This window comes from Erpetoichthys calabaricus, chromosome 10, assembly GCF_900747795.2.
Source record: "Erpetoichthys calabaricus chromosome 10, fErpCal1.3, whole genome shotgun sequence".
In the NCBI taxonomy this organism is placed as follows: Eukaryota; Metazoa; Chordata; class Cladistia; order Polypteriformes; family Polypteridae; genus Erpetoichthys; species Erpetoichthys calabaricus.
Genome location: NC_041403.2, coordinates 74,924,892 through 74,943,221, shown reverse-complemented (window position 1 = coordinate 74,943,221; position 18,330 = coordinate 74,924,892). Strand labels below are relative to the sequence as shown.

At 35.8% G+C, this 18,330-nt stretch overlaps 1 protein-coding gene across 1 annotated transcript in view; it reads right to left on the bottom strand.

Annotated features, from left to right (window-relative positions):
* The window catches only part of rpap2 (RNA polymerase II associated protein 2), a 157,745-nt gene that overhangs the window by 10,964 nt on the left and 128,451 nt on the right, over positions 1 to 18,330 (bottom strand). The window lies entirely within an intron of this gene.

Genomic DNA, 18,330 nt, shown 5'->3' with positions numbered 1-18,330 from the left:
CACACAACACCCCATAATGACAACGTGAAAAAAGTTTACTTGAGGTTTTGGCAAATTTATTAAAAATAAAAAAATTGAGAAAGCACATGTACATAAGTATTCACAGCCTTTGCCATGAAGCTCAAAATTGAGCTCAGGTGCATCCTGTTTGCCCTGATCATCCTTGAGATGTTTCTGCAGCTTAATTGGAGTCCACCTGTGGTAAATTCAGTTGATTGGACATGATTTGGAAAGACACACACCTGTCTATATAAGGTCCCATAGTTGACAGTTCATGTCAGAGCGCAAACCAAGCATGAAGTCAAAGGAATTGTCTGTAGACCTCCGAGACAGGATTGTCTCGAGGCACAAACCTGGGGAAGGTTACAGAAAAATCTCTGCTGCTTTGAAGGTCCCAATGAGCACAGTGGCCTCCATCATCCATAAGCGGAAGAAGTTCGAAACCACCAGGACTTTTCCTAGAGCTGGCTGGCCATCTAAACTGAGCGATCAGGGGAGAAGGGCCTTAGTCAGGGAGGTGACCAAGAACCCGATGGTCACTCTGTCAGAGCTCCAGAGGTCCTCTGTGGAGAGAGGAGAACCTTCCAGAAGGACAACCATCGCTGCAGCAATCCACCAATCAGGCCTGTATGGTAGAGTGGCCAGACGGAAGCCATTCCTTAGTAAAAGGCACATGGCAGCCCGCCTGGAGTTTGCCAAAAGGCACCTGAAGGACTCTCAGACCACGAGAAAGAAAATTCTCTGGTCTGATGAGACAAAGATTGAACTCTTTGATGTGAATGCCAGGTGTCACGTTTGGAGGAAACCAGGCACCGCTCATCACCAGGCCAATACCATCCCTACAGTGAAGCATGGTGGTGGCAGCATCGTGCTGTGGGGATGTTTTTCAGTGGCAGGAACTGGGAGACTAGTCAGGATAAAGGGAAGATGACTGCAGCAATGTACAGAGACATCCTGGATGAAAACCTGCTCCAGAGCGCTCTTGACCTCAGACTGGGGCGACGGTTCATCTTTCAGCGGGACAACGACCCTAAGCACACAGCCAAATATCAAAGAAGGGGCTTCAGGACAACTCTGTGAATGTCCTTGAGTGGCCCAGCCAGAGCCCAGACTTGAATCCGACTGAATATCTCTGGAGAGATCTTAAAATGGCTGTGCACCAACGCTTCCCATCCAACCTGATGGAGCTTGAGAGGTGCTGCAAAGAGGAATGGGCGAAACTGGCCAAGGATAGGTGTGCCAAGCTTGTGGCATCCTATTCAAAAAGACTTGAGGCTGTAATTGCTGCCAAAGGTGCATCGACAAAGTATTGAGCAAAGGTTGTGAATACTTATGTACATGTGATTTCTCAGTTTTTTCATTTTTAATAAATTTGCAAAAACCTCAAGTACTAGGGTGTTGTACTGTGTTAGCCATTATGAATGTAGAGAAAAGCCAAGCAAAATGACACCTTTTATTGGCTAACTAAAAAGATTACAATATGCAAGCTTTCGAGGCAACTCAGGCCCCTTCTTCAGGCAAGATTTTCTCTACAAAAACCTCAAGTAAACTTTTTTCATGTTGTCATTATGGGGTGTTGTGTGTAGAATTCTGAGGAAAAAAATGAATTTAATCCATTTTGGAATAAAGCTGTAACATAATAAAATGTGGAAAAAGTGATGCGCTGTGAATACTTTCTGTATGCACTGTATGTTCAATGCCTGAAGACTACCTTCACATTTGAACTGGTAGGATCCAACAGACTTTTCTAGTATGGTGACTATACATTCTATCTACTTCACTGTCAGTTTATGTTTACTCTCATATCTGGATTACATATAGAATTTGAGAATTTTTTTGGTAGCGCTGATGTTTAGTGTGGTGTTTTTACAGATCATTAGTGTTTATGTTTTAACACTAGAATCCCTGAAGCCTACGAAAAATGTTGTAATCCTGGGCTACCTTAAATTCCTTTGCACCTCTCCATTAGTGTCTTTTGTTTTGCAAATGTGTAGATCAGCACAAGCAGCAAGCAGCCTGCTATCCTATCCCCACACCACTGCAGCTCAACTCGGACAAAACGTTCTCCCAGCTCAAGTCTGTTTATCTGCATGTGAGGTGCCTGGAGTTGAATAGGGTAAATAATATATTGTTATTTCTGAACATATGCATTTCATGTGTGTTCAATGTCTACAATGATCTGGATAAACGTAGGATGACAGGAAATGCAAGGCAAGAAAATGTTGAATACATACCTAAAATAGAAACTTTTTTCATGTTATAGTACTAATGAGAGCATTTTGACATGAAGTGTATAATGTGTGAAGACTGGAGTCCAAATATCACATAAGCACTTTCACAAAAGATACAAGTACAGTGGAACCTCGGGTCACGAACATCTCGGACCACGTACAAATTGGGTTACGACCAAAAAGTTTGCCAAACTTTTGTATCTGTTCACGGCCACACACTCGGGTGACGAACAAGCCAGCTTCCCTTCCGGTTTGTACGCGCTGATGATTTCCGCACATGTTCAGTCTCTCCCTGTGCATTCCCTGTGGAGCGAGAGAGAGTGCATGTAAGGCCGAGAAGGCAGTTAAAGAATGCACCAGGCTTGTTTTTAAAGAGACTGATTCGGCATTGTTTTAACCTCAGTGTATTTAATGAAGACTTTTTTCTATTGGATTTTAACCTCCACGTCACTTCTGTTTACAGCGATCAGTTCGTAGCATGCATTGTTGCAATGTTACTTTTCTTGGTTGTTTATTAAATTACGGATTTTTCAAATGTTCATGTTTTTCCCTGTGCTTAAAACTCATTAAAAAAAAGTATTTACAGTGATCGGTTCATAGCGTGCATTGTTGCAATGTTACTTTTCTTGGTTTTTTATTAAATTACGGATTTTTCAAATGTTCATGTTTTTCCCTGTGCTTAAAACTCATTAAAAAAAAAAAGTGTTTACAGCGATCGATTCGTAGTGTGTATTGTTGCAATGTTACTTTTCTTGGTTGTTTATTAAATTACGGATTTTTCAAATGTACATGTTTTTCCCTGTGCTTAAAACTCATTAAAAAAAAAAAAGTGTTTACAGCGAGAGGTTCATAAGGCTATAGCGTGAATTCTTGCAATGTTACTTTTCTCTGTTCAAGGTTTTCTCAGTGTTATTCAATGTTTTTACATTTAGTTTACTATTACGCTGTGCATTCTATGGTATAGTTAACTATTTTTGTGCTTAAAAATCTTTAAAAAAATATTTACATACAGTTTGTATGGTCTGGAACGGATTAATTGTATTTACATACAATCCTATGGGGGAAATTACTTCGGGTCACGTCCAAATCGGGTTACGACCAGAGTTTTGGAATGAATTACGGAACCCGAGGTTCCACTGTATAACAAAACAAGTGTGCTTTTATTCAACAATAAAACCGATGAAAAAGAAATTGGGTTAGGGTACGAGGCTGACACAACTGCTTGGGTGGTGCAGCTGTAAGAACTGCTGACTCATAATCAAGAGGTTGCCGTTTGATCCCGGGCGCTTCCTAGATTTACAGTCTTGAGAAGTGAGCTGCTCTTATTGTTACTATTATAGAATAAAAACATACATTTGATTTGAGTCAGTAATAGCCAGTGTAAATTTATGGTACCTGTAAAGGTTAGTGTTTTTTTTTTACATTTTTTTAATTCAGATTTATTTTCTCAGTCACGTTCATGCTCTCCCAGATCTGACACTGCTTTTTTCAAAAAAAGATGTGCTATAACAGAAGTGAACTCAGATGATAATGAGGGTTCTACATCGGAGAAAGAGAGCAGAAGCCCTCCCCGCAAATAAACTGCTTCATTGCCAGTATAGCCTATATAAAGTATTATTTTCTATCATAACAAATTGGACATTTTTTTTATTTAAGCAAACACTTCACTGCAAACTGTAATAAAGAAATTACAAATATCATAAATAAAAGTCTACAAGTTGTAGTTGTTTCTTTAGGATTTGGCTAATGAAAAAAAAACCCATCAGACTACCCAAAGAAAAACCCATGCAGTTACAAGCAGAACATAACATAATAATATAAGGCATTTCTAAACAGGACAAAAATAATTTATCTGTTTTAGTATCTCTCTTAAATATTCATTAAAACTTGTCAAGGTTTCCACTAAAACTAAATGCTCAGTAAGGGTTAAAGATTTCTATGTGTGAAGAAGTACTTCCCCATAATTTCCACTGAGAATTTTGAAGACCAGAATTAGGATCCCAAGTTTGGTTAAATTGCCTTAGCCTGTCAAGAGCAGGGCATGCTCTTTAGTCTTGAGATGCATTAGTTTGCTCTTTTCTGCAGTTTCTGTAATTGCTAGGTCTTTTTCATGGCATACATGTAGTATTCCAAAGAAAGTCTCACTTGCATGTCGAATATTCTGAACATAACATCCCTCGATTTATAATTAGCATTTTTTACAATTAAACAAACACTCTCAAATTACCTTACTCCAGTTCAGGGTTGTAAGGATTTGCAACCTATCCCCTCAGTACTGGGCATAAGGCAGTAATTAGCCTGGGATACCAGTGGCACTCCAATGCAAGGCACACTCATACTCACAAAAAGGCTAATCTGAAATGGTAAAATTAACCTGCCTTTCACTTTTTTTGTCCACTGAAGAGAAAAACAAAAGATGAAACTCTATAGGGGCAATGCCTAGGCACTATAGTTAACCTAGGATGCAGGATCCATAAGGAGGCAGCATTAATCACTTCCCATGCCACCCACCTGTTAATATAACCTAACAATTTCATTTGCCATTATTGCTACTACACATTCTTTACACAATAAAAATGTTGTATCAAGTTAAACTTCAAAATCAATTTTGGCACTGTCCATCTTGCATTTATAATTAAAGTTCCTTGGCTGCATGTAGCACTTTGTACATCTGTATATTAAATTACTTACCAAGCATTCACCCAATCTTAAGTCTTAGACTCTATGAACAAACACAGATCGTCAGGCCCAGATTGAATTAGTATTATAGTTCTAACTGCTTTCTGGGATCAAGTGTCTACAAGTAGCTCAATGTTTCTCAACATTCAGGACCCCCGGTGGCTGCAGGTTTTTGTTCCTACCAGTTTCTCACTCACAGTCACTGTTATTTTTAATTGATCTCACTGTCTAATTAGCTGACCCATTTTTTTTTTTTATTCTGTTGTGCCTATACCATTAGACTATCTAGAGCTGACTCACTGCCCCATGACACCCCCACCTCTAAGTTTCCCATCAGACAAACTCTCACTTTCAGCTCCTTAAGACTGAAATCTCCTAACTCTGGTTATGTCATCCTTTAAGCTGTGTAACCATGACACAAGAGTAAAGAAGCATTTAGGTTCTATCCCCAATTGGCCCTTACAAAGCCCAAGTTTCAATAATCAAGCTCTGTATATTGGTGGGCACCCCATCTCCTTTCTGCCTTGGTTTCTTTTACGTATCAACAACCTGGGCAATGGCTTTGATGATTTGGGTTCCAGGCATTAAGGCCCAGGGTTCTCCACCACATCCTTCTCATTTTTTTTTATCTTCAACAGATATCAGTTCCTAATGCTTGTGGTATGTTCTTTCCATCCTTCCTTCTCCCTTATCCACTTTTATCTTTTATTTTTTCTTGTCAAAAAAAAAAAAAAGTAGCCGCGGTGTTTCTTCATTGCACAAAGCACCCGAAAAGCTCAGCTCCATACGTGTACTCAGTCTGGCAGCATAATGACCTATCCTTCATTACCTTATCTTACAATGTCACCTTTAAGAATATCATTGTGTTTTCCAGAAACCCCAGTCATCAGCATACTCAGATTTTGTCCACTGTTTTATTGTACAACTCTTATAAATAGTTTGCAATGGGTTTATCCTCTGACCATCTCTGTCACTTCAGCTCCCTGTTGTTTCCAGAACCTTCCTCCACAGGTTTTGGGATTATCCCTCTATTTTTTTTTTTTAACTGTTCTTCATCATTCCTCCCTGTCCAGTTTACTATTCCCCCCCCCCCCCCGTTTCCTTCTCCTGGACCTTTCCCAACTCTACCCTAATCCAAACCAGAGAGACTGTTTTTACTGGGTTCCATCACCACAAAGTTGCCACGAGCCTCAAGCTAAAATTCTTCTTTCTTTTTATGTTGATTCCTGGAAATTTTCTTTCTATAACCTGATTGTTCTAGAGTTTTCGATGTTGAGAATCCGCTGTGTCTAGCTCAAACATTAGGAAATTACTTTTAGATGTCATTCTCTTGCGTGACCGGATGTCCAGCAGTTGGTGCTGTCAGGAGCTCATTCTCCCTGTTGCCCTCCTTGATTTGTCACAGATTCTTTTCTGTCATTTCTTCTGTTTTGTTTATTAGTTTTCCTCACTGGTTATGGTCAGATGTGTGCTTTTTAAAATTTTATTTCTTAATTGCTTATAACCTGTTTTTTTTATGTATTTCATTCATCTTGTTAATGTGTCACAGACCACACTTATGTATACACTCACACTTACTCATACTAGGCCAATTCAGACTCATCAATTAACCTAACAGTACATATTCTGTATTTTGGAGAAAAATTCAAGCACTTATGAAGAAAACATGTAAACACTATAGTGCAATGTCTGGGCCGGAACCCATTACCAGAACTCTGGATCTGTGAGACTGCAATTCTAATCACTGAATCACGAATATGAAACCATCAGTATAATAACTATTACCCTATTGTAGTCCCTATATCTTCTCAACAGGCTACGTAATTACACATAGAAGTGTGCCAGTCAGCCATTCCTCTTACCTAACAAAACAAGTTACCAACAGTACTTGCAGGAGCATGAGGTTGGAGTTGGGGTTGGGTTTTGATAGTTAAGGTACTGTTTTGGTTGATTTTAGATGTGTTTTACTGTGATTTTTATGTGCTTTTATCACTAACATATATCTCATCTAATATTTACCCAGGGCAAAATCCAATCTATGAGAAATGCCACCAAATGCTTGAATAGCTAGGTCATATATTTTGGTAATATCCTACACTTTATTATAACTGTTTGGGCAAAAATATTTGCAGATCTTTTGGATAGTCTTCAATTTAAAATTATGCTTAATGCTCTAACAGCAATTTTAAGCTAGCACCAAATGAAATAACAGTGTGCTATGAAAAATCAGTTGAAATATCCAATACAACATTATTGTACAAAGACTTACATTGCTCAAGTGGAAGAATCCCAATCCACACTCAATAACTGAATGGATAAGTATTTGTTCTGCATTATTTCAAAATGTAAAAAAAAATATTCCTCTATATAAAGGATCTGTTCTGAAATTTGTAATAACTTGGCAAGAACACATTAATGTAATTCTAAATTAGATATATCAGGTATGTGCTCAATTTATTTTACTTACAGTTTTATCATATAAAAAGGAATATTTTATATAGGAATCTGTAGCTGTATGTTGAGTGAGATTCATAGATTGTTTTTCAGTGCAAACTATTGTAATCACTATGTAATTTTCATTTGTTTGATTGTGTTCTGTTATAATGTCGTTTCCAAACTCCAAATACAACTATTAAAAAATAATAAAAATGATTTTATTTAAAGAGTGCAATTTATTTTAACTGTGTAAATTGCTTCACTGCCAGTATAGCCTATATAAAGTATTATTTTCTATTATAACAAATTGGACATTTTTTTTATTTAAGCAAACACTTCACTGCAAACTGTAACAAAGAAATTACAAATATCATAAATAAAAGTCTACAAGTTGTAGTTGTTTATAAACATGAACCATAACATAATTGCTATCAGACATTTTAAGGTACATGGATGATAAGGTGGATGACAAAAAAGTAGAGGGAATAACTGTAGTAAATCATTGAGGCGAGTTTATTTGTAAATTGCTCGTCTTTGACAACTTAACTATGACTACAGCAATGAACCTTAGGGAGCAACTCACCCTAGATACAACAGTATTTTTTGAAATGCTTTTAATTTTTAAACACACCAATAAGTTACCTATTCTGCTTTTAAGTTATTCTATAAATACTAGAACAAGAAATTGGAAGCACGGGATAACCTGGACTCAAAATCGGGATGCGGGTCCTTCTTACGGCAAACAGTGGTGTAAACACACTCCATACACCAACAGGAAATGAACAACAGTGTGGGCATGCACCATGACTGACAGGAAAAGAACAGTGGAGTCATCTGCTGAGAGTGAAGTGCAGGGCATTGATCAATCAGACACATGTCAATTGTGAGTACATAATGCAGGCACAACAAACACAGTGAGCCGCCTGCACAGAGTGATTATTATGATTATAGTATGTCATGCATACTGTATATAAACTAATCCATCATAGAACTTTTAATGTCCATGGGATTGGATGCCATAAATACTGAACTGTCAGTTTGTTTCCTATGATTCATAAATTTAATATGTCATTAGTCATCAAATTTGATGCTCCCAGGGCAGACACTCTCCTGCTCTGAATTAAATCAACCAGTGAATGAATGTACTGATTAATGATTATGTATTTATTGCTAAGGCTGCATGTTTATAGTACCAAAATAAGATCAATTAACCACTTCATTTGCTTGTTTTAGTAAGAAATGCTAACTGTCCAAAGCAACTGCCTCATGTTATTTCAGGAGAATTACCAAACTAGCTTACAGCCTGAAACATGTATCGTGTCTGGGTTTCTTGCAGTGAGTTGTTACTGGTAGAAAAACTAACCATTAAATTTCTGAAGCTACTTTCTACATTACAAGCTTGCATGAATCTAGACACCATCATTGGCTGCACTGGGCATAAAACGGGATTACAGTCTTGGATGGTTTCCATGCAAAATAGCACACTCCCAACTAGCCAATTTAGAGACACAAATGGACTGAACATGCACAGCTTTGTGAAAGAAACCATGGTACTCTTAGAAAATCCAGAATGACACAAATTGTGCAAATTCCACAGCAGCCATACCACTTGCGCTTCAGAACAGGTCATCCACCTGAAGCTAAGCATGCTCAGGCCTGGCCAGTACTTGGATGGCAGGCCATCTAGGAAAAGCATGGGTTGGTGCTGGAAGAGATGATGGTGAGACCAGCAGGGGGAGCTTACCCTCATGCCTGTGTATGGATTGCAATGCCCCAGTGCAGTGACAGACACTGCTGTAAATATAGAGCCATCCTTCACATGAGAAGTAAAACTGAGGTCCTGACTCTCTGTGGTCACTAAAGATAATTGGGGTTCCTTCATAAAAAGGAGGGTTTATCCCTGGCTCAATTGCCCAACACAGCCCACCCCTCATTCTGGCCTCATAATCATCCCCTTAGGAGCTACGAGGCAGCAGCAATACTAACATGAATGAATTTGAGAAGAAATGAGCACAGTGGCGCAGCAGTAGCACTGCTGCCTTGCAGTAAGGAGACCTGGGTTCACTTCCCGAGTCCTCCCTGCGTGGAGTTTGCATGTTCTCCCTGTGTCTGCGTGGGTTTCCTCTGGGTGCTCCGGTTTTCTCCCATAGTCCAAAGACATGCAGGTTAGGTGCATTGGTGATCCTAAATTGTCCCTAGTGTGTGCTTGGTGTGTGGGTGTGTGTGTGTGTGCCAGCCCTGCCCGGGATTTGTTCCTGCCTTGCGCCATGTATTGGCTGGGATTGGCTCCAGCAGACCCCCCGTGACCCTGTGCTAGGATATAGCGGGTTGGAAAATGACTGACTGAAGGTCACATTTTGAACATGAAAGCAAAGAAAATGTGCCAGAAACATATAGGAAAACATGCAGAGGTACATTTCACCAGTTTTCTTGTTTTGCTTATCCTGGACAAGGTCATGCACAATTATGTATTCATGCAAACATACAGTTAAATATATCTTAGTGTATCACTGCCTCCTTGTCTTCTATGAGGCCTCGTTGTAATACACTGACTTCTTTAACTGCTCTATAAAAACCATGTAGTTAAGAAACAAACAGAAAACCTTGTCTGTATCTTATGATTGCAGGAATGTTAATGATATGAGATTACTTATTAAGCAATATCAAAGCCTATCAGTGAATGCCAAAACTATAATTTCAAAAATATCTCAAGTAGTACAGCTTGTCTGTGGACTATGATTAATGTTTTATAGCTAGTGAGTTTGTTGAAAGGGTGGATCTCATACTAAAGCAAGGCTAACAGTTATCTAAATGCTTTTAGTGACAATCAGGATGTGCTTTGACTTACTAGGAATGAAAGGAGACTGAAGCATTATATAAAACAATAATTTTCTTAAACATCTTTACTTTTCCTTTGCATTTTAAAACACTAAGCAAATCACATACTGTACAATGATAAAAAAATTAACTGAGGTTTTTTCATATTCATTCACAAGGCTTGGGCATGTGTACAAAGAGGATGTCTGTTAACTAAACTTCATTACACAATCAGAGTAAAGAAAATTTAATATTTGTTTAATAATAACAGTACTACAGGATCATGGACGGAAATAACTGCACTCAGTTGTTAGTTGGTCCCCAAGGGCTAAATATGAAATGTACTTTGTACTTGTTAAATGAATGACAGATCATTAGAACACAAAGTAATAGTGGTTTAGACTATAAACTGGCAATACAATACAAATAATGGAAATCAAAAGGAAAAAAAACACACAAAATTGTCCAGGTAAAACACAGATACATAGGTTACTACTTAGATGGCAATGTATTAATAAAATTGTATTTTTGCTGCAAAAGGTTTATAAGCTTTACTCTACCACAATTGTGTCTGACAACTCTATACATGTCTTTCCTAAAGTTTTACAGTCCAAATTTTGACCTTATGTCTATGATTAAATTTCAAGAGGTATGTATACATTCTGATTACTTCTAGGAATATAGACATTGCTATTCCATAAATTCAACTGTGAAGTTAACAAGTTGTAAAAGAATTCTATATAGTTTTTTTAACAGCATGTTTTTACAAAAAACACAGACATATTTTCAGGGTTAAAAACATAGTACCTTGCAAAAATATTCAGACCTTTGGCTGATTCTCTAATTTACTAAATAACCAGTTCTATAGGCAAAACATGTAATATTTTTATTTCAAAGCAATGTATCTCAAAATTATATGATACTTTTTTACATCAGAAAAAAGTCTTAAGAAGGAAAAAATAAAATATGCTACTTGCATACATATTCAATACCCACAATTTAATATTTTACAGAACCAACTTTTGCTGGAATACAAATATCTTGTATACAAAGTTTGCTTGTATTGTCCAGCATCTGTTCTTCCTCCCATTTCAACCACCATACTTCATTGTAGGGACAGTGTTTTTGATGTGTGATATTTGTGCCACATACACATCTCTTTGAACTTTGGTAAAAAAACTCAGTCTTGGTCTCATCTGACCACAAAATGTTTTCCCACATCATAAGTGGGTCACTCTCACGCTTTCTGGCGAACTCCAGATGTGCTTTCACATGGTTCTTTTTGTTGACTAATAGCTACTTTTGTGCCACCCTCTCCATATAGGCCAGTGTTGTGTAGGTGCATTGATATTGACGACTTGTGCACCTCCTGTCTCAGCTACTGAACTTTGTAGGTCCTTCAAAGTGATTGTTGGGCTCTCTGAGGCTTCCCTCATAAGCCTCATCCTTCTCTGAACAGTGGATTTTGAGTGGATCAAAGTGATTTGATTTAGCTTCCACTTTCTGATAGATAATCAACATTGTGACACCCATACACACGGATAATATATTGTACTTTCTTCCCAATTTACCCATTTGTATTATTTAATTTCTAATGTTTTTAGAATGTCCGTTAGTCTTCATTTTCACGCTTGTCCTTCAGATTTACAACTACAGCACCAATCTTACCTGTGGATTTATTATGGAGAAAATGTGGTAGTGATTTTAACAATTATAAGGCAATTGTGTCAAAATTAGGCAACTGTTGTATCTAAAGATCACAAGGTTAGTGAACAGGCAATCACAAGAACAAACACTGCAAACATAAAAATCATTGTATGTGTGTATATATTTCTAATTAAATACTATCAAGCTGTAATTTTTTTCCTTGTTAAGAATTTTTTAATATAAAACAATGTCTCAAAAACAATTAAGAAAATAATTTGCAGTGTTTGAAATACAATAAAAAAAATCACAGAAAACAAAACTTCAGTGTAGGATTTGTTATTTAGTATAATTAAGAGAATTGATAAAGAATCTAAATTATTTAGATACTAAATACTAAGTGGTGTAACTTAAAAACTTCAGCATTTTAGCAAATGTGTGTTGGAAGTAAATGCAGTAAAATTTTCAACAAAGACCAGTTTAAGAAAGTGCTTTTATAAAATTCAAGTATTACCTGTATGTAATGCAACTAGGTGCTGCAGCATGCACAGTGGTCCTACAGTTTGCAGGTGATCTGAAAGGTTTCTTTATTAACTGCTTTCTATCCTAATTATATGCTCACTAATAATCCAATGCAACAAAGAGATAATACAACACAAAATATGAATTATTTTGTGAAAGAGGCAAACAGTTAAAAACAAACACATAAATACTATATGCTAAAGAAAATGTTTACTTGCTAGACTGATACCTACAACTTTAAAAAAAAAAGTGGAGAATTACTGTATGAAAATTTCAAGAAGCTGGTTACTCCTAATGCCTTTGCACAAGCTGAATTATTTCATTTGATTACAATAATATTAATTTATTGACTATTTTTGACTCCTTTCTTTGTATAAAAATTACAGGTTCAAATTTAAACCATTCATGTCTAATGAATTTAAATCAAGATTTTAACATAATAGTAAATACAGTCCTCTTGTGTATATGACCATAAGGCATTGGCTATTGGAAATTATTGTGCCTTAATTAAGTGATTTGTCCATTATCTGAGCAAAATAAATGGTTCAGTTTCTACTTTCTTTTTACCACCATAAGATAATGGTGAAGTATTGGCAAAATAAAGGGAAATAAGGCATTGTCCTAAAGTGTATTTTGGAAGAATACCATTTATAAAAATGTAACAGCCTTCCTTGTGGAACTGACCACAATTCAGTGCCAACAGCCAGTTCAGATAAATAAAATGAAAGTAGACATATTTCTCAAGCATGCCTTGAAAGCTTTCCATTAGCATGTATCTTGGGTATAAAACAAAAACAGCAAGTGTCCAAGAGAAAGCTGACTAGTTGAATAAAATGCAGCTTTAGGCTATCTGCACGGTTAAATATAAATGTATCTTCATCATTTAGCATTATGCATGAATTGTAAGTTGATTCATATTTAAACTACAAATTTCCAGTAAATAAATAACCAGTAAACATTTTATGAAGTGTTATGATTTTACTTTAAACTACATTCAGTAAAAATACATATAATCATAGTGATAATATTCCTGCCTTTCTTTCTAAATGTGACATAAACAAAAGACAGAACTATTTTCAAAATTAAACATTTATGAATTTACATAATATCATTTCATTTTTTCAGAAACATTTTTCAAGTTTTTCTGCTACAAACAGTAGAAAAATATCCAAATTTACAAATGTTATCAAAATAGCTATCTTTTTATACACATACCACAAAACATAAATCGTTTTTACTAAAAAAAAAAAAAAAGGTGAGCTCATAGGTTACCACGATGGTACTAACCACCAAGTAATATCATTTACATTTTTGTTTTCGGTTCAGCAAACCAGCCTCCATTGCCATGTCTGTCATTTGGGTAAATACTTTACAAAATAATTTTAAATTGTCTTAATAACTGTTAAATGTTGAACCCTAATATATATTCCAATTTACAAAGCATATCATAAAACCTACTGACAGGGCTGTGAAAAAGAAGTCAACATTGTTCAGTTTCTCAAGTCTGACTGGTGCTATGAAATTTTCTAAAAAATTCATAAGATCTATTTCACAAATTATTAACCAAACCATGTGGGCATACAGTAAAATGACAAAAGATTTGTTCTCAGAGTTGATAAAAAATTTATACTAAGGCATTCAAGTAAAGTTACTTTCTGTGTTCTGATTTAATGAATCATTTGAGCAGTATTTGGTTGAGAGACATAGATGTAAGGCTCGCTGAAGCCTACTCTAATGCCTGCTGGAGCAGCCTTCCTAGGGACAGCAGGCCCAGAACAATGTGTCAGACTACAGTAATGTAATGGTAGAGTAAACTAGACATATCAAGGAGGCTTACAGGAGGCTAAACTGGACCACAGCACATTCTGATCCCGGGAATGCCTAGTAAGTACCTCTCTGCCCTAGAGGCTACACTTGGCAGACCTGCAGGATAAGTGATGGGCTGATAAACAGCTAACAAAGTAAGATTTCTTCAAATCCTTTAATTCAAGCTTGAAAAATGTGTAAAAATTGCCCAGTGACCTTAAAAAACAGCTGAACATCATTTCTAGTGCAATGTTTAAAAACAATGTTGATACATTTTTAGTTTCTACCTATTGTTTACCAATTAAAATGATGTAAAATTTTAGCGTTGGAACACTTTGGACTTTTGTACCTTAAAAAATATATTCTGATATCCCGAAAAAAATAACCAAATGCATATATAACAGAAATTCAGCTGCAATATATTTTTAAATTGTAAGTATTGGCAAAATTGTGCCGTCTTACAATGTGTTCTCAATAGGGTACACAAAGACTGTAAAATGTTTTTTCTGCTGGTTCTTGTACTGTTAATTATATCATCTCAGTATTGGCCAATTCCTTCTAAACCATCTGTGTTTTGATAGACTGAATAGCATTCTAATGTAGAAAAATGTACAATTCATTAATTTAGTTTTATTTACTACTGTAAAAACATCATTTAGTTCTACTAGATTCAGCTGGCTTCAAAAGTTTACTAATGTAAACTTGCTTTTTATTGTACCCAGGGCAATGTATCCACATATTTTCAAGAAGTCCACCTGTCTCATGGTCTTGATATTTGATTAGTGGAGGTTTCAACTATTTCAGTAATTTAGATTTTTGTCTTCAATCCATAAAGGCAAGGTCACTGAAGTGTATAAGCCCACATTGTTTACATATTTTTTTTATCTCACTCTTTACATACTTAGTTAACAGGTCTTGGACAATTTTCTCACCATTTCATGTGCATTTAGCTTACTTTTTCTCTCCCCCTTTGCTACCCTCTTCTAGCAACTCTAATTAATTTTTTTTCTGTTTATTACTTGTAGTGGTTTATACTTTAATTGATCTTTCTATTCCTTGGAACTAGTCTCCATACCTTGAATTTGTAGTCTGTAAACAATTCTTGTTTTCACATTCTCTATCATGTATGCCATTGTTATTTCTGAGTATATCAAGGATACAAATAGTGAAGAGAAGCACCCATATCTAATGCAACATTCATGTACTTGACAGCTATTTTTGTATATTTCCCTCTTATGACATTGGAATTTGAGTTTTGGTGGTGTCTCGCCTATAGATATCAAAACAAATCAAACCTCATTTTTATGCTATCATTAACAAAATGTACCCATAGAATTTATATTACTTCATGAAAAACACAGAAGAGTAAAAATGTGAATTTTTAACAAAAATGCATAATTTCCTATAGAACTGCCAATAAGATAACAACAGGCATATTTAATGTTTAAAATTATGCTACATGTTACAGGAAAAATATCAGCATTTGGACACTCAGTTATCTATACTAATAAATGGCAAAGCCCTCCCTCCCTCACTCACTCACTCACTAATTCTCCAACTTCCCGTGTAGGTGGAAGGCTGAAATTTGGCAGGCTCATTCCTTATAGCTTACTTACAAAAGTTAGGCTGGTTTCATTTCGAAATTCTACGCGTAATGGTCATAACTGGAACCTCTTTTTTGTCCATATACTGTAATGGACTGCACCTTGATGGCCGTGGGAGGCAGACTTGCGTATAGCGTCATCACGCCTCCCACGTAATCACGTGAACTGACTGTGAACGCAGTATGTACAAAACAAGGAAGAGCCCCAAAGAGCGCTGAAGAAAACATTCATTACACAATTGAGAAGGCAGCGAAACAATAAGAAGCGAGCGAGTGACGCATACAAGCATATTCATAAGTGCAGCTACTGCGGAAACAAAGCACGGTGTAAACCGTAAGTTTAAATTAAGTTTATAGAAACGCTCCCGCTGCCATTTGCAATACCATATTCGCGACATACAAGTTTAATGAGAAGACACGAGGTATAAACGACACTTTGGATCACTTTGTAACGGAGTTAAAATTGCTGTAGCGAGAAACTTTTAAGTGTCGGGTCTTAGCTAACATTAAATAAAGCCGTGGACAAGAGCCCCAAAGAGCGCTGAAGAAAACATTCATTACACAATTGAGAAGGCAGCGAAACAATAAGAAGCGAGCGAGTGACGCATACAACCATATTCATAAGTGCAGCTACTGCAGAAACAAAGCACGGTGTAAACCGTAAGTTTAAATTAAGTTTATAGAAACACTCCCGCTGCTTCACAAAAAAACAGCAGAGCGCCTTATATGAGCAGGCAGTCAGCTAAAGAAGGGAATCAATAAATAACTATAATCGTAATAAACGAACAAAAAATATCGGGAGAATCTGGTGGACTACATAAAGGAAATAGGTACCTGAACAGAACAGCTACACAATAACTATAACAATCGTAATAAACGAACAATAAAACAATACAGAACCGCTAAGCAAGGAGAAAGGACGGCCTTATATGGCGTTCGTTAATAAAACAGCGGAGAGGCTGTGTAAAGGTTGCTTCACAAAAAAACAGATCCTTAACAAATTGTTATTGGTATATTTTCCCTCAATTTAAAAAGGTTTTCTTTTCTTCTTAATAAAAATTTAAAAGCAGTACTTTGCCGGTGCGAAGCGCGGGAATTTGAGCGACTGACGCATACAGACATATTCATGAGTGCAGGTACTTCGGAAACAAAGCACTGTGTAAACCTAAAGTTTAAATTAAGTTCATAGACCTACAAAAGGTTGCCATTGATTTGAGGCAAGATTGCTTTTCTCCTGTACAACTATACGTTGCATTCTCAACAGTAAGCTTGCACGGCTTGGTCATATTACAACCGGAGTGCTGAACTGACAACGTGGTATACAAATAGAACCATAACAATCGTAAAAAAAGAAAAAAAAAAAACAGCGGAGAACCCGTGGATTAAATAAAAAGGCTGCTTCCTTGGCGAAGCAAGGAAAAAGGAAGACCTTATATGGCGTTCGTTTATAAAACAGCGGAAAAGCTGTATAAAGGCTACTTCACAAAAAAACAGCAGAGTGCCTTATATGAGCAGGCAGTCAGCTAAAGAAGGGAATCAATAAATAACTATAATCGTAATAAACGAACAAAAAATAGCAGAGAATCCGCGGACTACATAAAGGAAATGGGTACCTGAACAGAACAGTGAGTCTCAAATAGCTACACAATAACTATAACAATCGTAATAAATGAACAATAAAAGAATACAGAACCGCTAAGCTAGGAGAAAGGACGGCCTTATATGGCGTTCGTTTATAAAACAGCGGAGAGGCTGTGTAAAGGCAGCTTCACAAAAAAACAGATCCTTAACAAATTGTTATTGGTATATTTTCCCTCAATTTAAAAAGGTTTTCTTTTCTTCTTAATAAAAATTTAAAAGCAGTACTTCGCCGCTGCGAAGCGCGGGGATTTGATTTATATATATATAAATATATATATGTAGATACTGTATGTGAATGTATGTATGTATATATGTATGTCTATATATATATATATATATATATATATATATATATATATATATATATATATATATATATATATATATATATGTAGCTATGTATATATATATATATATATATATATATATATATGTGTATATATATGTAGATATGTATATATATGTAGATATGTAAATATGTATATGTATATATATGTGTCTGTATGTGTGTATATATATATATATATATATATATATATATATATATATATATATATGTATATATATGTATGTGTATGTATGTATGTGTATATGTATATATGTATATGTATGTGTGTATATGTATATATATGCTGGTATGTCTCTTCCATATATGTATATATATGTGGATGTGTATATATATATATATATATATATATATATATATATGTATATATATGTATATGTAGATATGTGTATATGTAGATATGTATATATATATGTATGTATATATGTATATGTATATATATGTTTACATAACCTCTTTAACACACTACTTCTCCGCTGCGAAGCGCGGGTATTTTGCTAGTGAAAATAATAAAGGCAAGTAAAACTACATTTTTAGTGGTATCCTTTAGATTGGTAGGCTTCATTGTTATTAGCCTTTTTCATCTACTCAAAATTCACCTCACA